Source organism: Vulpes vulpes, chromosome 12 (assembly GCF_048418805.1).
Source record: "Vulpes vulpes isolate BD-2025 chromosome 12, VulVul3, whole genome shotgun sequence".
Classification (NCBI taxonomy): Eukaryota; Metazoa; Chordata; class Mammalia; order Carnivora; family Canidae; genus Vulpes; species Vulpes vulpes.
In genome coordinates this window covers 126,646,428-126,659,756 of record NC_132791.1, presented here as the reverse complement: position 1 = coordinate 126,659,756, position 13,329 = coordinate 126,646,428, and the positions used below count along the sequence as shown (strand labels likewise).

At 36.2% G+C, this 13,329-nt stretch overlaps 1 protein-coding gene across 1 annotated transcript in view; it reads right to left on the bottom strand.

Annotated features, from left to right (window-relative positions):
- The window catches only part of GUCY1A2 (guanylate cyclase 1 soluble subunit alpha 2), a 319,325-nt gene that overhangs the window by 143,359 nt on the left and 162,637 nt on the right, over positions 1-13,329 (bottom strand). The gene's annotated exons all lie outside the window — the stretch shown is intronic.

The following is a 13,329-nucleotide window of genomic DNA, read 5'->3' as shown; positions in this document are numbered from 1 at the left end:
TGATTTGACTGGTGCTAGAGACACACAATCAAATAAGAAATTATAATGCAATTATGTTGAAGAAACTCTGATGGTAATATATTTTATGAAGCTGCATTGAATAGGCATCGGATATGGGTTAAAAATACATCCCTTTATTCACTGTAGCATTTTCAGTAACAGTAAGAAAAACAGCAAATAATTTAAATGTATGTAGTAGATTTCTACTTCAATGAGTTATGTCCCATCACTCAAAAAAAGCTTCACAAATCATTACAAAATACTACCATAATTAAAATATCACAATGAAGGTTGACTTTGCATTGGCAAAATTTCTCAGATACAAATAATCAGTATTCGTCTTTGTAAACATCCCCAGGAACATGAACAATGCGTATGAATTCCTTGTCAAGATAATAGCATTCAACTGAAGAAGCATGCCTTGGAGGTTGTTTATGAAAGTGAAAAGCACAGGAGTTGTTGGCATATGGCAAGGGAAGTGTTCCACAGTGAATGATGGCAAGTTCAAAGGCCCAGATAGAAAAGAGAGCTTAGCACATTAAGGGCATGCAAGAAGGTCCGGACCGATCAAAGCAGAGAGCAAAAGGGTCTAGTCAGGTCAAGGCCATACAAGTGAGTCATGACCACTGGAATGTGAGCTTAATCATGTGATTCTCCAGTCCTCCCTCTCCTCTTTCCTCTGCATGGAGGACATGTGTCCAAGATGGTGGAATAAGAAGGAGCCTGGGTTCAGAATTCTCTCTTGCAACCCAGCTGCTCAGATACCTAACCTGTCCTCAGATGTATCATGGGATCAATAAATCCATCTTCACTATGTCGAGGGAGTGGGATTTGATGATTATCACAGCCTTCTTTACCTTGACTAAGCACCGGGTCTTGATCAAAGATCACTTTCCCCCAACTCCATCACCCATTTGAGAAGTGGTCTAGAGTTGCATCCCCTCTATGCTGTGACCTTGGAGAAAAGAATCCATTATAGCTCTTTCCCATCCAACCTGATTATATTCCTTATCATTCTAGTTAATATCACTCCCACTTTAAGGTTCTAGGCCATCAATGAATTACTAGAAGAGTCCTGAGATTAACATAATTCAATGTATAATTCTGAATCTAAAGCTTCACATAAAGGACTAACATATGGTTGGTTTCACACTTACCCAACATAAATCATAACTTGCTATCAATTCTTTATCTCTTTGAAACTGAATTACATGTGTATCTTTCATTCCACTGAAACCATCTCAAGTATACTGTAAATAATCTAAATTATTTCTTAGATCTAAGTGTTTACAAAGAGTATATAAATTAATACATTGTTTGGGAGATTTTGAGGAGAGATTTCCTATAAAAATAAAAATCTCTAGGGCAAACTATGGGTTGGAGACTTTCTCTTTGTTGTTCATTTTTAAATTTAAATTTATCCTCTGATTTAATTTTGCAGTTATCTGGTTAATATGAGCAAGTGTAATAATGGAGATGGAAGAAAACTAAGTGATGTGCCCAAGATCTGTGGCTAAAGAAACTCAGAAGTGGGACTAGAACATGGGTATCTTTGTCTTGGGTATGCCTTTTCCCTGAAACTTTCACTAGCACCAACAACAGGACTTCAAAAAATTGTGTGTTTACACATGTTGTGGGGAAACCCTCAAGAAAGCTTCCTATACAAGGCCCAAGGATCTCTGCATGGTCATGTAATGTTTGTTCAAACATTTTCCTTGGGAAATGGGAAGTAGATAGCATGACCTAAATGTGACTCCCCATCTTTAAAATGGCAATAATGAATGAACTTCAATAACAGGATTGCTATTTGGATACATATTGGCTAATACAAAACACCCAGAATAGTCATTGGCATATAATAGCATTACATATTTGTTAAATAAAAACTGCCTGGGTCATAATAGGCTATCAGGAGTTTTCCAACCCTTTTGCTTGTCATCTCCTATTGTCCTACACGCTGTTAAGCTTTAATTACAATGAATTACTGATTGCACTGGTTTGTGAGGGCTCCTGTTATAAAGTACCACCAATTTGAATGGCTTGAACAACAGAAACTGAAACAGAAACTTTTGGAAACCAGAAGTCCACGATCAAGAGACCCTGCTGCTCTAAATGCCTCTCTCCTAGCTTCTGGTAGGGCCTTGGCTTATAACATTTGACCTCACCTTCACATGGTGTTCTCTTTCTCTGTGTGTATGTACATCTCTATGTCCGAAGTTTTCCCTTTTTATAAGGACATCAGTCATACTGGATTAAGGCCACCCTAATGACCTCATTTTAACTTAACTACTTCTGTAAGGATTCTATCTCCAAATATGGTCACATTCTGAGGTACTGGGGGCTAGCCTTCCAAGACATATTTTTTTGAAGGACACAATTCCACCCAGAACACCAACTTATTTACTGGACCATAAGAGTGTTCTAGCTGTGACACATCATATCATATTCTAAGGTTCTTTAGTAAAGTGCTCGGAACCAGTAGAACCATCTACCCATCTGTTATTTTAGCCCTACCACATTTTATTACTTTTGTGATGTTTATTGTTCTCCCCTGGCCCTTACCATCCTGTCATACTATTTTCCTACTTTTCCTTGTTAAAGTCTGTCCTGATAATAGAAGTACAGAGACTTCTAACTGTTCCTTTGTTTTCTACCATATGGAATAGTACATGCCATATAGTGGGTAATCTACAGATATTAATAAAATTATTAAATAAATTTATATGAAAATAATCATGGATAAATATTTTACTATCTAATGGAAAGATGGACAAATGGTATCTTTGGTCTGACTTCACAGATCTCTGATTTCTTAATGGACCAACTCCTTCTTTTCTCTTCCTTTGAACATTCTAAAGTATATGAAAAGAAGAAAAATAAAAATTTTAAGAAGAGCTATCCACTAGTAATCTCCTAGGCTCCTAATGGCCTAGTTACTTCTTAGAACAGGAACACTTCAAATATTTTATTAATATGATATTTTGGGTAATATCCAAAAAGCACAAACTAGCAAGAATTGGTATAGATAACTAAACTGAACAAATCAAGATGCCAAATTAATGTCTGTTTGTTTTCAAATATTCCTGTTTTTCTTATTTATATTGATCAAAGAATTTTGGTAATTCCCATATTGCTCCTGTGTTACAATAATCTATCACTCGGCTTCCATCAACAGGCCAATTTAGAGGCTCTAACAAGAGTATCTTGAAAAGAAAAAGAAAGTAGATCCTGTACAAAACATAATTTTTATAGCATTTCTGAGCTTTAAATAGGTGAAATAAAGCTCCAAGTGGCCTCAGCAAAAGTAAAAGCTATCATCTGGAGCTGAAATCTTAACCATGAGCTATATGTGCAAACTTAAAGAAAGAGTAGCTTGAGGGTAAACGCCAACGCAGGCACCAAGATCTGTAGACTTAGTTTTGCATTAGAGGTAGGGATGGGGAGCTGAGCCTGAGATGCTTAGATTGTACCAGAGACCCTTAAAGGGGTTCAAGTGGTCCCAGGTCTGCACAGCCCCCATGGACCCTTTGGAAACACAGAAACCTTCTCTCATATGGAACACATACTGCATTCAGGCTCCAAGCTCTTCTTCAGGATAAAATAATATCAAACAGAAGATAAAAGTCAACAATCACAAAGCATTCAGGGAAACGAACCACCAGAAATGAGACTTGGAAGAAACAAAAAATAGATTTAAGACTTCAGACACCGATGTCTCAGAGTTAGCATTACAAAACAGGTATGGAATGTTTAAAGAAATAAAGGGTAGCATCACAAACAGGCAGGGAGAGATGACCAAAACCAACAGGAAGGTTTAATAAAAGAAGAAGATAGGTTTATCATTGAAAAATATAATGGTTGAAGTTTAACAAAACCAAAGGGCAGATGGGCTAAAGAGAGTATGAGATGCTACTCCCAAAAAATCAGTGAACTAGAATCATAATACAGATCTGAAAATACTGTGACATGTCACATGGAGAGACACAAAGGTAGGAAATATGGAAGACAGATTGAGTGATAGGTAAGAAAAAAATGTGAAAAATCTAACTTAATTCTAACCAGAGTACATGGAAGAGAGAATAGAGAAAAAGAATGAAAGGTAATATTGGTAACAATAATGACTGTGAATCTTCCCGAACAAATGGAAAATATCAACCCACACCACCAACCACAATATCCACCAGGAAATAGAAATATGAGGAAATCCAGGATTAGACATTGTAATGAACCTGCAGGATCCCCAGTTTTGACCAAGATCATAAGAGTAGACAGAAAAGAGTACCTGCAAATGACAGATAGACAGCCACAATATGAACCGGAGACAATATTTCAAATGGACTCAGAGATACTAACTGTCATCCTAAAATGATGCACTCAAAAAAAGCTACATTTTAAAAATGCCAATGAGATAAATATGTCAACAGCGCTTATGAACAATAAACTAACACACAAAAATGTATTATTGAAGGAAAAGGAAAACAAACCCAGAAGGCTAGTCTATGATGGAAAAACAGATGGTTAACAAAAAGGAGGTAAATCTAAAAAAATATTGTCTATGAAATAGGACATGAAATATTTATAGAAATTGTCATATGCTACTTCTTTACAAGCATACAAGATGTTTTGTTTTGTTTTTATTGAATAAGCTTAAGAAACAATGATGTAATGGAAAACATTAGAGGTAATAAAAAAAGGTATATTATTATGAATGAGAAAAGTACAGTGAAAAACCAGGGCATGTAAACTTATAGTCACTGCTACTTTGCAATTCTTTCTTATAAAATAAACAGTATATAAATAAATAATCTCCAGAGTATTCTCTGTTATTTATGTTGAGCACTTAAGGTTTTGGTCATTTGCCTGTAGACCCCATTCCAAGCCTTCTCGGGATCTAGTCTCACTCCACACTTTGCATCCTTACCTCTACTATCCTCCTGACAAAACCAAACCACTCTGTTCTAAGTACATATGCTATGCTTATACTTTACTCACAGACAGAAATGTGATTTTTTCCAATCCTACCATGGCTCTATCCTATTTATGAGAGATGCTTTCCAAATGTCACTTCCTTTCGGAAATTGTTCCTGACTTCCAACTCTATCTTTTCAGGTAGATATAACCTCTCTTACCTCAGAGGCAGTATGGTTTTGCTCAATCTTCTCTTTTGGGACTTAGCACATTCTCTCCGACAATGACTCTTCACATCTTATCCCTCTACTAAACTCTAAGCTTGTTGAAAACAAGATATATTTAAGAGTAACCTTTAAAAATAGAGCCTAGTATAGGACTTTACATAGAGTTTCAATATTTGTAAAATAAATAAATGCATGAATGAATGAAATGGAAAACATCTCTGAAACAAGCAAAATTTCAGGAATAATATGAGAGGGAACAATATTTCCAAACTATATAGATTATGTATATACATTTATAATTATATGTTCATATTTATATTTAGCTAACAACTAATGGCCAACAAAATTCCATCTTTATAAGCAAACAGAGACCATGAGTAAATGGTCTAATCTATTATAAACTATGTATTAGAGAAATTCCACATTTGGCAAGATCAGAACAAATTATATACAACTTTTCCTGTCCTCTTCATGATGGAAAAAGCATCTGCGTTAAAATAATTTAAAATGAGCCACTGAATCCGTAAGGTTTTTGAAAAATATGACAGCATAACCTGGTTGAGAAATAATTCCTTCTGTGGAGAAATTGAGACCATCATACATTGCTAGTGGGAATGTGAAATGGTGCAGCCACACTGGGCAGTTTTCCAAATGGTTAAGAGGAGTTACTTATGACCCAGTTACTCTACTCCTAGGCAAAGATCCAAGAGAACTGAAAACATGTCTACACAAAAACCCATACACAAATGGTCACAGTAGAATTATTAATCATGATCAAAAAATGGAAACCACACAAATTTCTATAAAATAGAGAATGGATAAACAAAATGAGGTCTATCCATATAATGGAATATTATTTGGTCATAAAAAGGAACAAAGCAGTGATACCCATTACAACACGGATGAACCTCAAAAACATTAAGCTGACTAGAGAAACCAGGCAAAAGGCCACATATTGTGTAAATCCCTTTATATGAAATATCCAGAATAGAAAAATCTATAGTGCTACAAAGTAGATTCATGGTTTCCAGGTGCTGGTGGCATTGGGAATTGATTTTGGTGGGCATGGAGGACTTTTCTGGGGTGACAGAAATGTTGTAAAACTAGATTTTGCTGGTGTTTCATAACTTTGCAAATAAATTTAAAATCACAGAATAGTGAAGAAGAAGAGGAGGAAGAGGAAGAAGAGGAGAAGGAAGAAGATGAGGAGAAAGAGGAGCAGAAAGCAGATGAAGAGGAGGAGGAAGAAGTAATTTGTTCAGTCATGCCCATCCACGCATAGATTCATGTGTCTGAGAATAATATATTACCTCTCATCTGCACCAACAATGACAGCCTTGGTATTGGAAGAAATAAAGTGTTATTGATTGCATTATTTATTTTCCTGTGTTAGAATCCATCAGAACTACTCTAGTGGTGGAAGAAAATAACTGGAAAAATAAGAGAAAAAGATGACTGGCAGGATCTGCAACACTTCTGACAGTGCTCTTATGATGGATTTTTATAATAAATATATCTATGAAATAATAGTGTCTGCATAGATGGTTCTAGCACAAGGGAGACTCTATGTCCTTTTCAGTTGGCTAGCATTCAGAGAAATACACATTGGCCATAAGGTTATCTTCTTCAGAAGGCAAAGTGACTTCATTGTTATAGACGCATCAAGGGCCTGAGGTACCTGATGAAGGTAATCTGAAGGTGAGCACTATTAACTAATAAAGAGAATTAAGATTTTTAAAAAAGATTTTATTTACTTATTCATGAGAGAGAGAGGCAGAGACACAGGCAGAGGGAGAAGCAGGCTCCATGCAGGGAGCCCGACGTGGGACTCGATCCCGGGACTCCAGGATCACGCCCTGGGCTGAAGGCGGCGCTAAACCGTTGAGCCACCGGGGCTGCCCGAGAATTAAGAATTTTCAACAATAAGTATAAAACACACACACAGAGACGTATTAAATGTACTTGCTGTCAACCTGATCCTTTGACACATTTTTCATCCTACTTTGGCAATAACCAATTAAACACTGTTCTGGGCAGCCCTGGTGGCTCAGTGGTTTAGTGTCGCCTTCAGCCCAGGGCGTGATCCTGGAGACCCACAGTCCAGTCCCATGTCGGGTTCCCTGCATGGAGCCTGCTTCTCCCTCTGCCTGTCTCTCTCTCTCTCTCTCTCTCTCTCTCATGAATAAATAAATAAATAAAATATTTTAAAAAATGGTTCTATCTTCAGAAGGTCGTTAATAAAGAACACTGTCATAAATTTGCTTTAGAAAGATATATTAGCTTGATGTACAGCAAAATATGACAGAAAACTTGGAACAATTCAACTATTTTTCCTACATTAAAGGAAAATCTTAAACTTGGGGGAAGTTTTACAAAAAATGCCTTCTGGCCTTATTGTTCAGAAAAACTTCAGGAGACAATTAATTCAAGTTTTAGCTGAAGTGGTAATAGTAAGTCCAAGATCTTATATTCATAATTTTCCCATTTAATCAACCGATTCAATAATTGAAATATTTCAATAACTTCACATGGCTTTATAGTACCATGCTACCTTGTTCTCTGCACCACATATAAGAGATTCTCTTCAGTTTATTAAATATTGCATAATCTCTTTTTCTCTATGCTTTCTGAACTTATGATCTGCTCCGGCTGGAGCACCCCAACTGCCTTCCCATCAACACCCACACACATTCTCACCTCCTCTGCTTCCCTCAACTTCCCTTCACCATTACTACCTTTTATTACCCGGCTGTATTCCTATTTCTATTTCAGATCTTAAGTGCCTCAAGATTTCCTCCTCTGGATCTACATTCTAAATCAGGTGTATCTGTTATAAAGTCCCAAAGAACTCAATATTTCTCTTGAAATCTCACTTGATCCATAACCATAAATACCCTTTCCAATGAGATTATAAATTCTATGTGGATAGGGACCATATCATTTTTGACTCGTCTTGTAAACTTTAGTCACAAAGATACTGTTTGGTATTCAGTAGGTGCTTAAAAAATATTGGCTGAATGAATGCAACTAAATATATACCATATGTATATGCTAGATGTATTTTTTTTTTGCTTTTAACATGGATGGGATCCATGTTTTGAACCTGAGTGTCTTTAATTGTATCTATCAAAGAGCATGCATTAAATAAATACAGATCAACATTATTCTGGTTTTTAAAATTTTCACAGAAGGATAAAAATACTTCTTCAAAGCACACATTCTGCTACATCTCACTTTTTCCTAGAAAATTCTTCTTGTTCTTTGATATACATTCATGTTACATGTGTTACACAATATATAACATACATTCATATACATATCTGTGTATAAATATATATGCAAACAAATAAAATAAATCTTTCCTTTAAAACTTTATTTCCTATTATCCTATTTATAAATCCAACCATCTTAGCTACTGTGTTGGCTATTCTGTGTTCTTCAGAATCACTCACTAACCTTCTGTACCTTGCACTGTGCCCCAAAAGGATGATTTATATGGACTTCATCAATTGGCTCTCCAGTTGCACTCTGGTTTCCAGTTGGGTTTGGCCAATGGTAGCCACCAGGAGGTGAGCAAGAGAGGAGAAAAAGTGTAGTTTATTTATTCTTTTGGTTTGACCCACGCTGGTGTGTTGTTTGGTAGTGGTTGTATCCTTCTACCTAAGGCAAGAGCTCCTGTAATGGGTTCTTCTTGAAAGGAACTTTTCCTTTCCTTGCTCCATCAAGATTAGGAGTGCCAGTGGTCCCCACCATGACTAGTCCCTGCATACTTCATAATCTCTTATTGGTTCTCTTAACCCTGTGCACAACTCTGTAAATACCCTTTCTATTAGAAAGACTTGCCAACTATCTTAGTTGAGTATATCATTAAGTTTCTGCTGGACCCTTGACTCATAGACTAACATACATAAAGACCATTATATAGTTCCTCTTTGAAACAATGTTGTAGAATAGACAGAGCACTGGACTGTCTGTGAAATAAAATACAACTATTCATTCTTGATTCCAAGACTCTACAAATGGCATTGCTTCCACCACTACTTGTTGTTCTTGCCCAGTGGGCTTCCAGCTGAGGACTGGTCAATGTGGTATATCAAGGGGCAAAAAAAGTACCATTAATCCCTGTGGGTTAACCAGTCCAGTACTTAGTTTTCATATAGACTTTCAGAAATCTCTAGAGATGGATTTCTCAGACTTTACTGTGAAATATATTACTGGTATACCCATTAGAATACAGAGTCTCTGATTCAGTAAGCCCAGCAGGGACTTCAGATTCCCCTTCCTAACTAGCTTTTGAGGTGCTACATCTCCAACCAGCTGCTGCTGCTTCTAGACCACACTCAGTGTCAACACCCTCCAGTGTCTGTGGTTGCCCCTCCAAGTAGGTCTCAGAAGTATGGGGGAGGCTGGGAGAAATGACTTCTTCTCCTAACATCTTTACTCTCAACTGTTTTATATATTATGATTCCAAATAAGATTTTATTTCAGGGGGCAGTCCGGGTGGCTCAGCGGTTTAGTGCTGCCTTCAGCCAAGGGTGTGATCCTGGAGTCCCAGGATCGAGTCCCACGTCGGGCTCCCTGCATGGAGCCTGCTTCTCCCTCTGCCTGTATCTCTGCCTCTGTCTCTCTCCTCTCTCTGTTTCTCATGAATAAATAAATAAAATCTTAAAGGAAAAGATTTTGTTTCGGGGGGAAAATGACTATTTCTCTAAACATTTATGAATTACTAAAATACCAGCCTCATGCTCACATTGCAAGTGACATCAAGAGGTAAGACGATTTATTTTGGCCAACTAGTCATAGCTAGTTGTTGACAGAGACACAACTAGAATTCAGGTTCTGACACCGCAGACAGTCTTACCACTTTACTGACTCTGACTTTTTTATTTTCTTTTTCTTATTTCTATTTTTGAGTGTCATGGTATTTTGGAAATGGTGAGATCTAACTACTCATTTTTACATGAGTTGTTGAGTCCCAGAATGATCAGACTCATCTGGGGGCACTGAGAACTCTCCAAGGAATGGGGTGTAGCACTGAGTCACCATCTTGTAATCCTGTTGGTAGGCATTCAAGGTAACTTATAAGTGTAGGTATTATTCTAGGTAATGTTTTAAAATGCAAAGAAAAAATAGTGCTTATATTTCAAATTTGGCTGGCATTACTTTTCCTCTGTATTCTGAAATATGTGGGCATAAATATTCTTAGCCTCAGGACCCCATACTGTCTGCTATTCTGCTTATCTGATTCTCTAAAACTTGTGCTTTTCCAAAAATATAATAGAGGAACAGGAAATATTTCCAAAGGGTCTCTTTCTAACTTTTTACATAATATATGTATTTTTACATTAGGAATATGTGCAAAGCCCAAGAAACATTTATCATCAGAGAAATTCAATAGTTTGTATTATCAATATTTATTCATATTCATCTTCCATTTGGCCATTTTCAGTTGATACCAAAATTGAAACTTACTCTGATCTGAAGTCCTGATACAGTTAGTTTTAGGCTTTTCATCCACTATATGTGACTCACTGCTTTTGATTAATATCCCTTCAAAATATTTACATTCTGTTTCTTGTGTCTCATAACCAGTATTTACAAGTTTGAAATCCAGTTTTCAAACCTCTGGCTAAAGCAGAAAAATGAAAACCAAGCTTGGATTTTTTTGCTCTTTTACAATATCATTGCCGTGTCAGAACACATTTTTAATAAACTGAGTTTTGCTTAATATCCTGGAAAACCCAGGAAAGAGTGTAACATCCTTCTGTGAATGGGCCTACCAGGACTGAGATGACAGGCTCTGCTGTGCTACAAAGGATAAGCTGCAGGACATTATCAAGAACAGTACCTTTATCTTCTCTAAATAACACAATCACAGCAATCCTTCTGCCTGAGCCTTTCAAATGAGTGAACCTTATTTCATCATCTTTCAGGTTACCTTCCAGGTAAACATGCCAAAGAAAAAGGGTTAAGATAGGAAGAAGAAGAGCCAATATTTGCCATCAGGTGTTTGACCATTGTTCATGCTCCTACCTTCATTTGGACAGACCTCCTTCAATTTCTACATGTCCAACTTCTACCCATCTTTAAAACTGGAGTTATTTCTTATTCCCCTACAAGTTCTCAATCCTGGCCACATGTTAACATCACCTGGAGAGACATGAAGTGTCCAGGGTCCACACCAGACCAAGTAAATGAGAAAGCAGCTTGCTCATGTTTCATGGATGCAATGTTCTCTTCTTATTTAAGAGAGCCAAACAAAACCAACATAACAAACAAGTAAAACAAAACAAAACAAAACTAGGGGCAGATGTTATCTCAAATACTCTTTCCATTTTCCTGAAACGAGTCAATTTCTGAGTCCTTAGTGCATTACCCGCCCCCCTTATCTTGTGGAATGGCTTTAATATTTGGAACTGGGGATTTCTTTACTTTTTACTCGCAGGAAGACAAATCCAAGTCTTAGCACCAAAGAAAAACATGTTATGTGGGTTGTCTTTGCTTTCCTTAAAGATTATGTACATGTGCTTGAATTTCTCTCTCATAATGGAAGTTCGAGTGCAAGTTAATATAGGTACATTTTATCTGTGTTCTTGGTGTCCATCAGACATCTAACATGTATATCTTTTCTATCAAGAGGATCTCATTATAATTAACTAGACAGAAAAAAGAAGCAGCTCAGCATATTCAGGGCAGTCAGAAATACTTTTTACTGACGTCATAGTTATGCTTAAAAGACTAAGAGGCAGAATTAGAAAACTGCCATTATACCACAGCCAACATAATAACGGATTCAGGTGAGCATCATTAATGAATATTAAATCCACTGAGTGACAGTTTGTTGGAGAACAGGATATGTTCACATGGTTCAGAGTGTCGCCACACAAAGAACTTGTTAATTACCAAATAAAAGTTACCTTTTCAATGGAGAGATATAGCATCCAAAACCTTAAGCAAGTGATCTAAGTTAGCATTACAAAGAATGGGATAAACTGATATTATGTGCCTCTTGGTGTGATACAATAGGAGGTACACAATATTGCCTATCCAATACCTTTAACCCGAAAAGAGAGACAGACAGACAGACAGACAAGCCAAGAAACAGACTCTTAACTATAGAGAACACACAGATGGTTACCAGAAGGGAGGTGTTGAGGGATAGGTGAAATATATGACAGGGATTATGAAGTGATGTATGGGTGGGTGATGTATCTAAGTGTTGTATCACTGTATTGTACACCTGAACCTAATATTAATAATACTGGAATTCAAATAAAAATAAATTTTAAATAAAGAAACAAAAAATGTCTTCTGTGGTTTTAATACATTCAGATAATGCCATCAATTGGCCCTAAGGAAATAAAACTTTGTGATAATTAAAAAACAAACAAAAAGTACCTTTTAGCTTATCACATTCAAGAGAAAATACCAGAAAAACTCAGATCACAGAACTTCTGAAAATATGTTAAAGTCATAAAAACAATAGTGGGAGTCTATTTTGAATAAAGCTGGCTAAAAAAAAACATGAAAACCAAATATACCATATGCTCAACTAGATCATAGGAGGAATATTAGACTTAAAATTTTGGAGGCAATTGGGGAAATTTGTATATGAATTATATTGTAGGTAATACGCTCTCAGAGTCAATTTTTGGGTGTTTGATAATGGTATTATGGCTGTGTAGATGAATCTTGTCCTTAGGAGATAAATACTAAAATCCTAGGGATTAGGTGGTAGAACTGAATTTCAAATACTAAAGAAGTAAAACTCTCACTATTTGCAGATGACATGATATTATATAATAGAAAACCCTAAAGATTCCATCCAAAAACTGTCAGAACTAATAAATTCAGTTAAGTTGCAGGATACATAATCAATGCACATAAATCTATGTTTTTCTTTACACTAGTAATGAATTCTCAGAAAGAGAAATTAAGAAAACAATTCAATTTAAAATTGCAATCAAAAAGAATACCTAGGAATAAATTTAAACAAGAAGGTGAAAGCCTGGCATATTACAAACCACTAGACATTAAAGAAAGAAATTAAAGAGGACTTAAATGGAAAGATATTCTGTGTTAATGAATTGGAAGAATTAATAGTTACAACAATCTACAAACTCAATGCAACCCCGGTCAAAATTCCAATGGTATTTTTCACAGAAACAGGACAAACAATCCTAAAAATTGTATG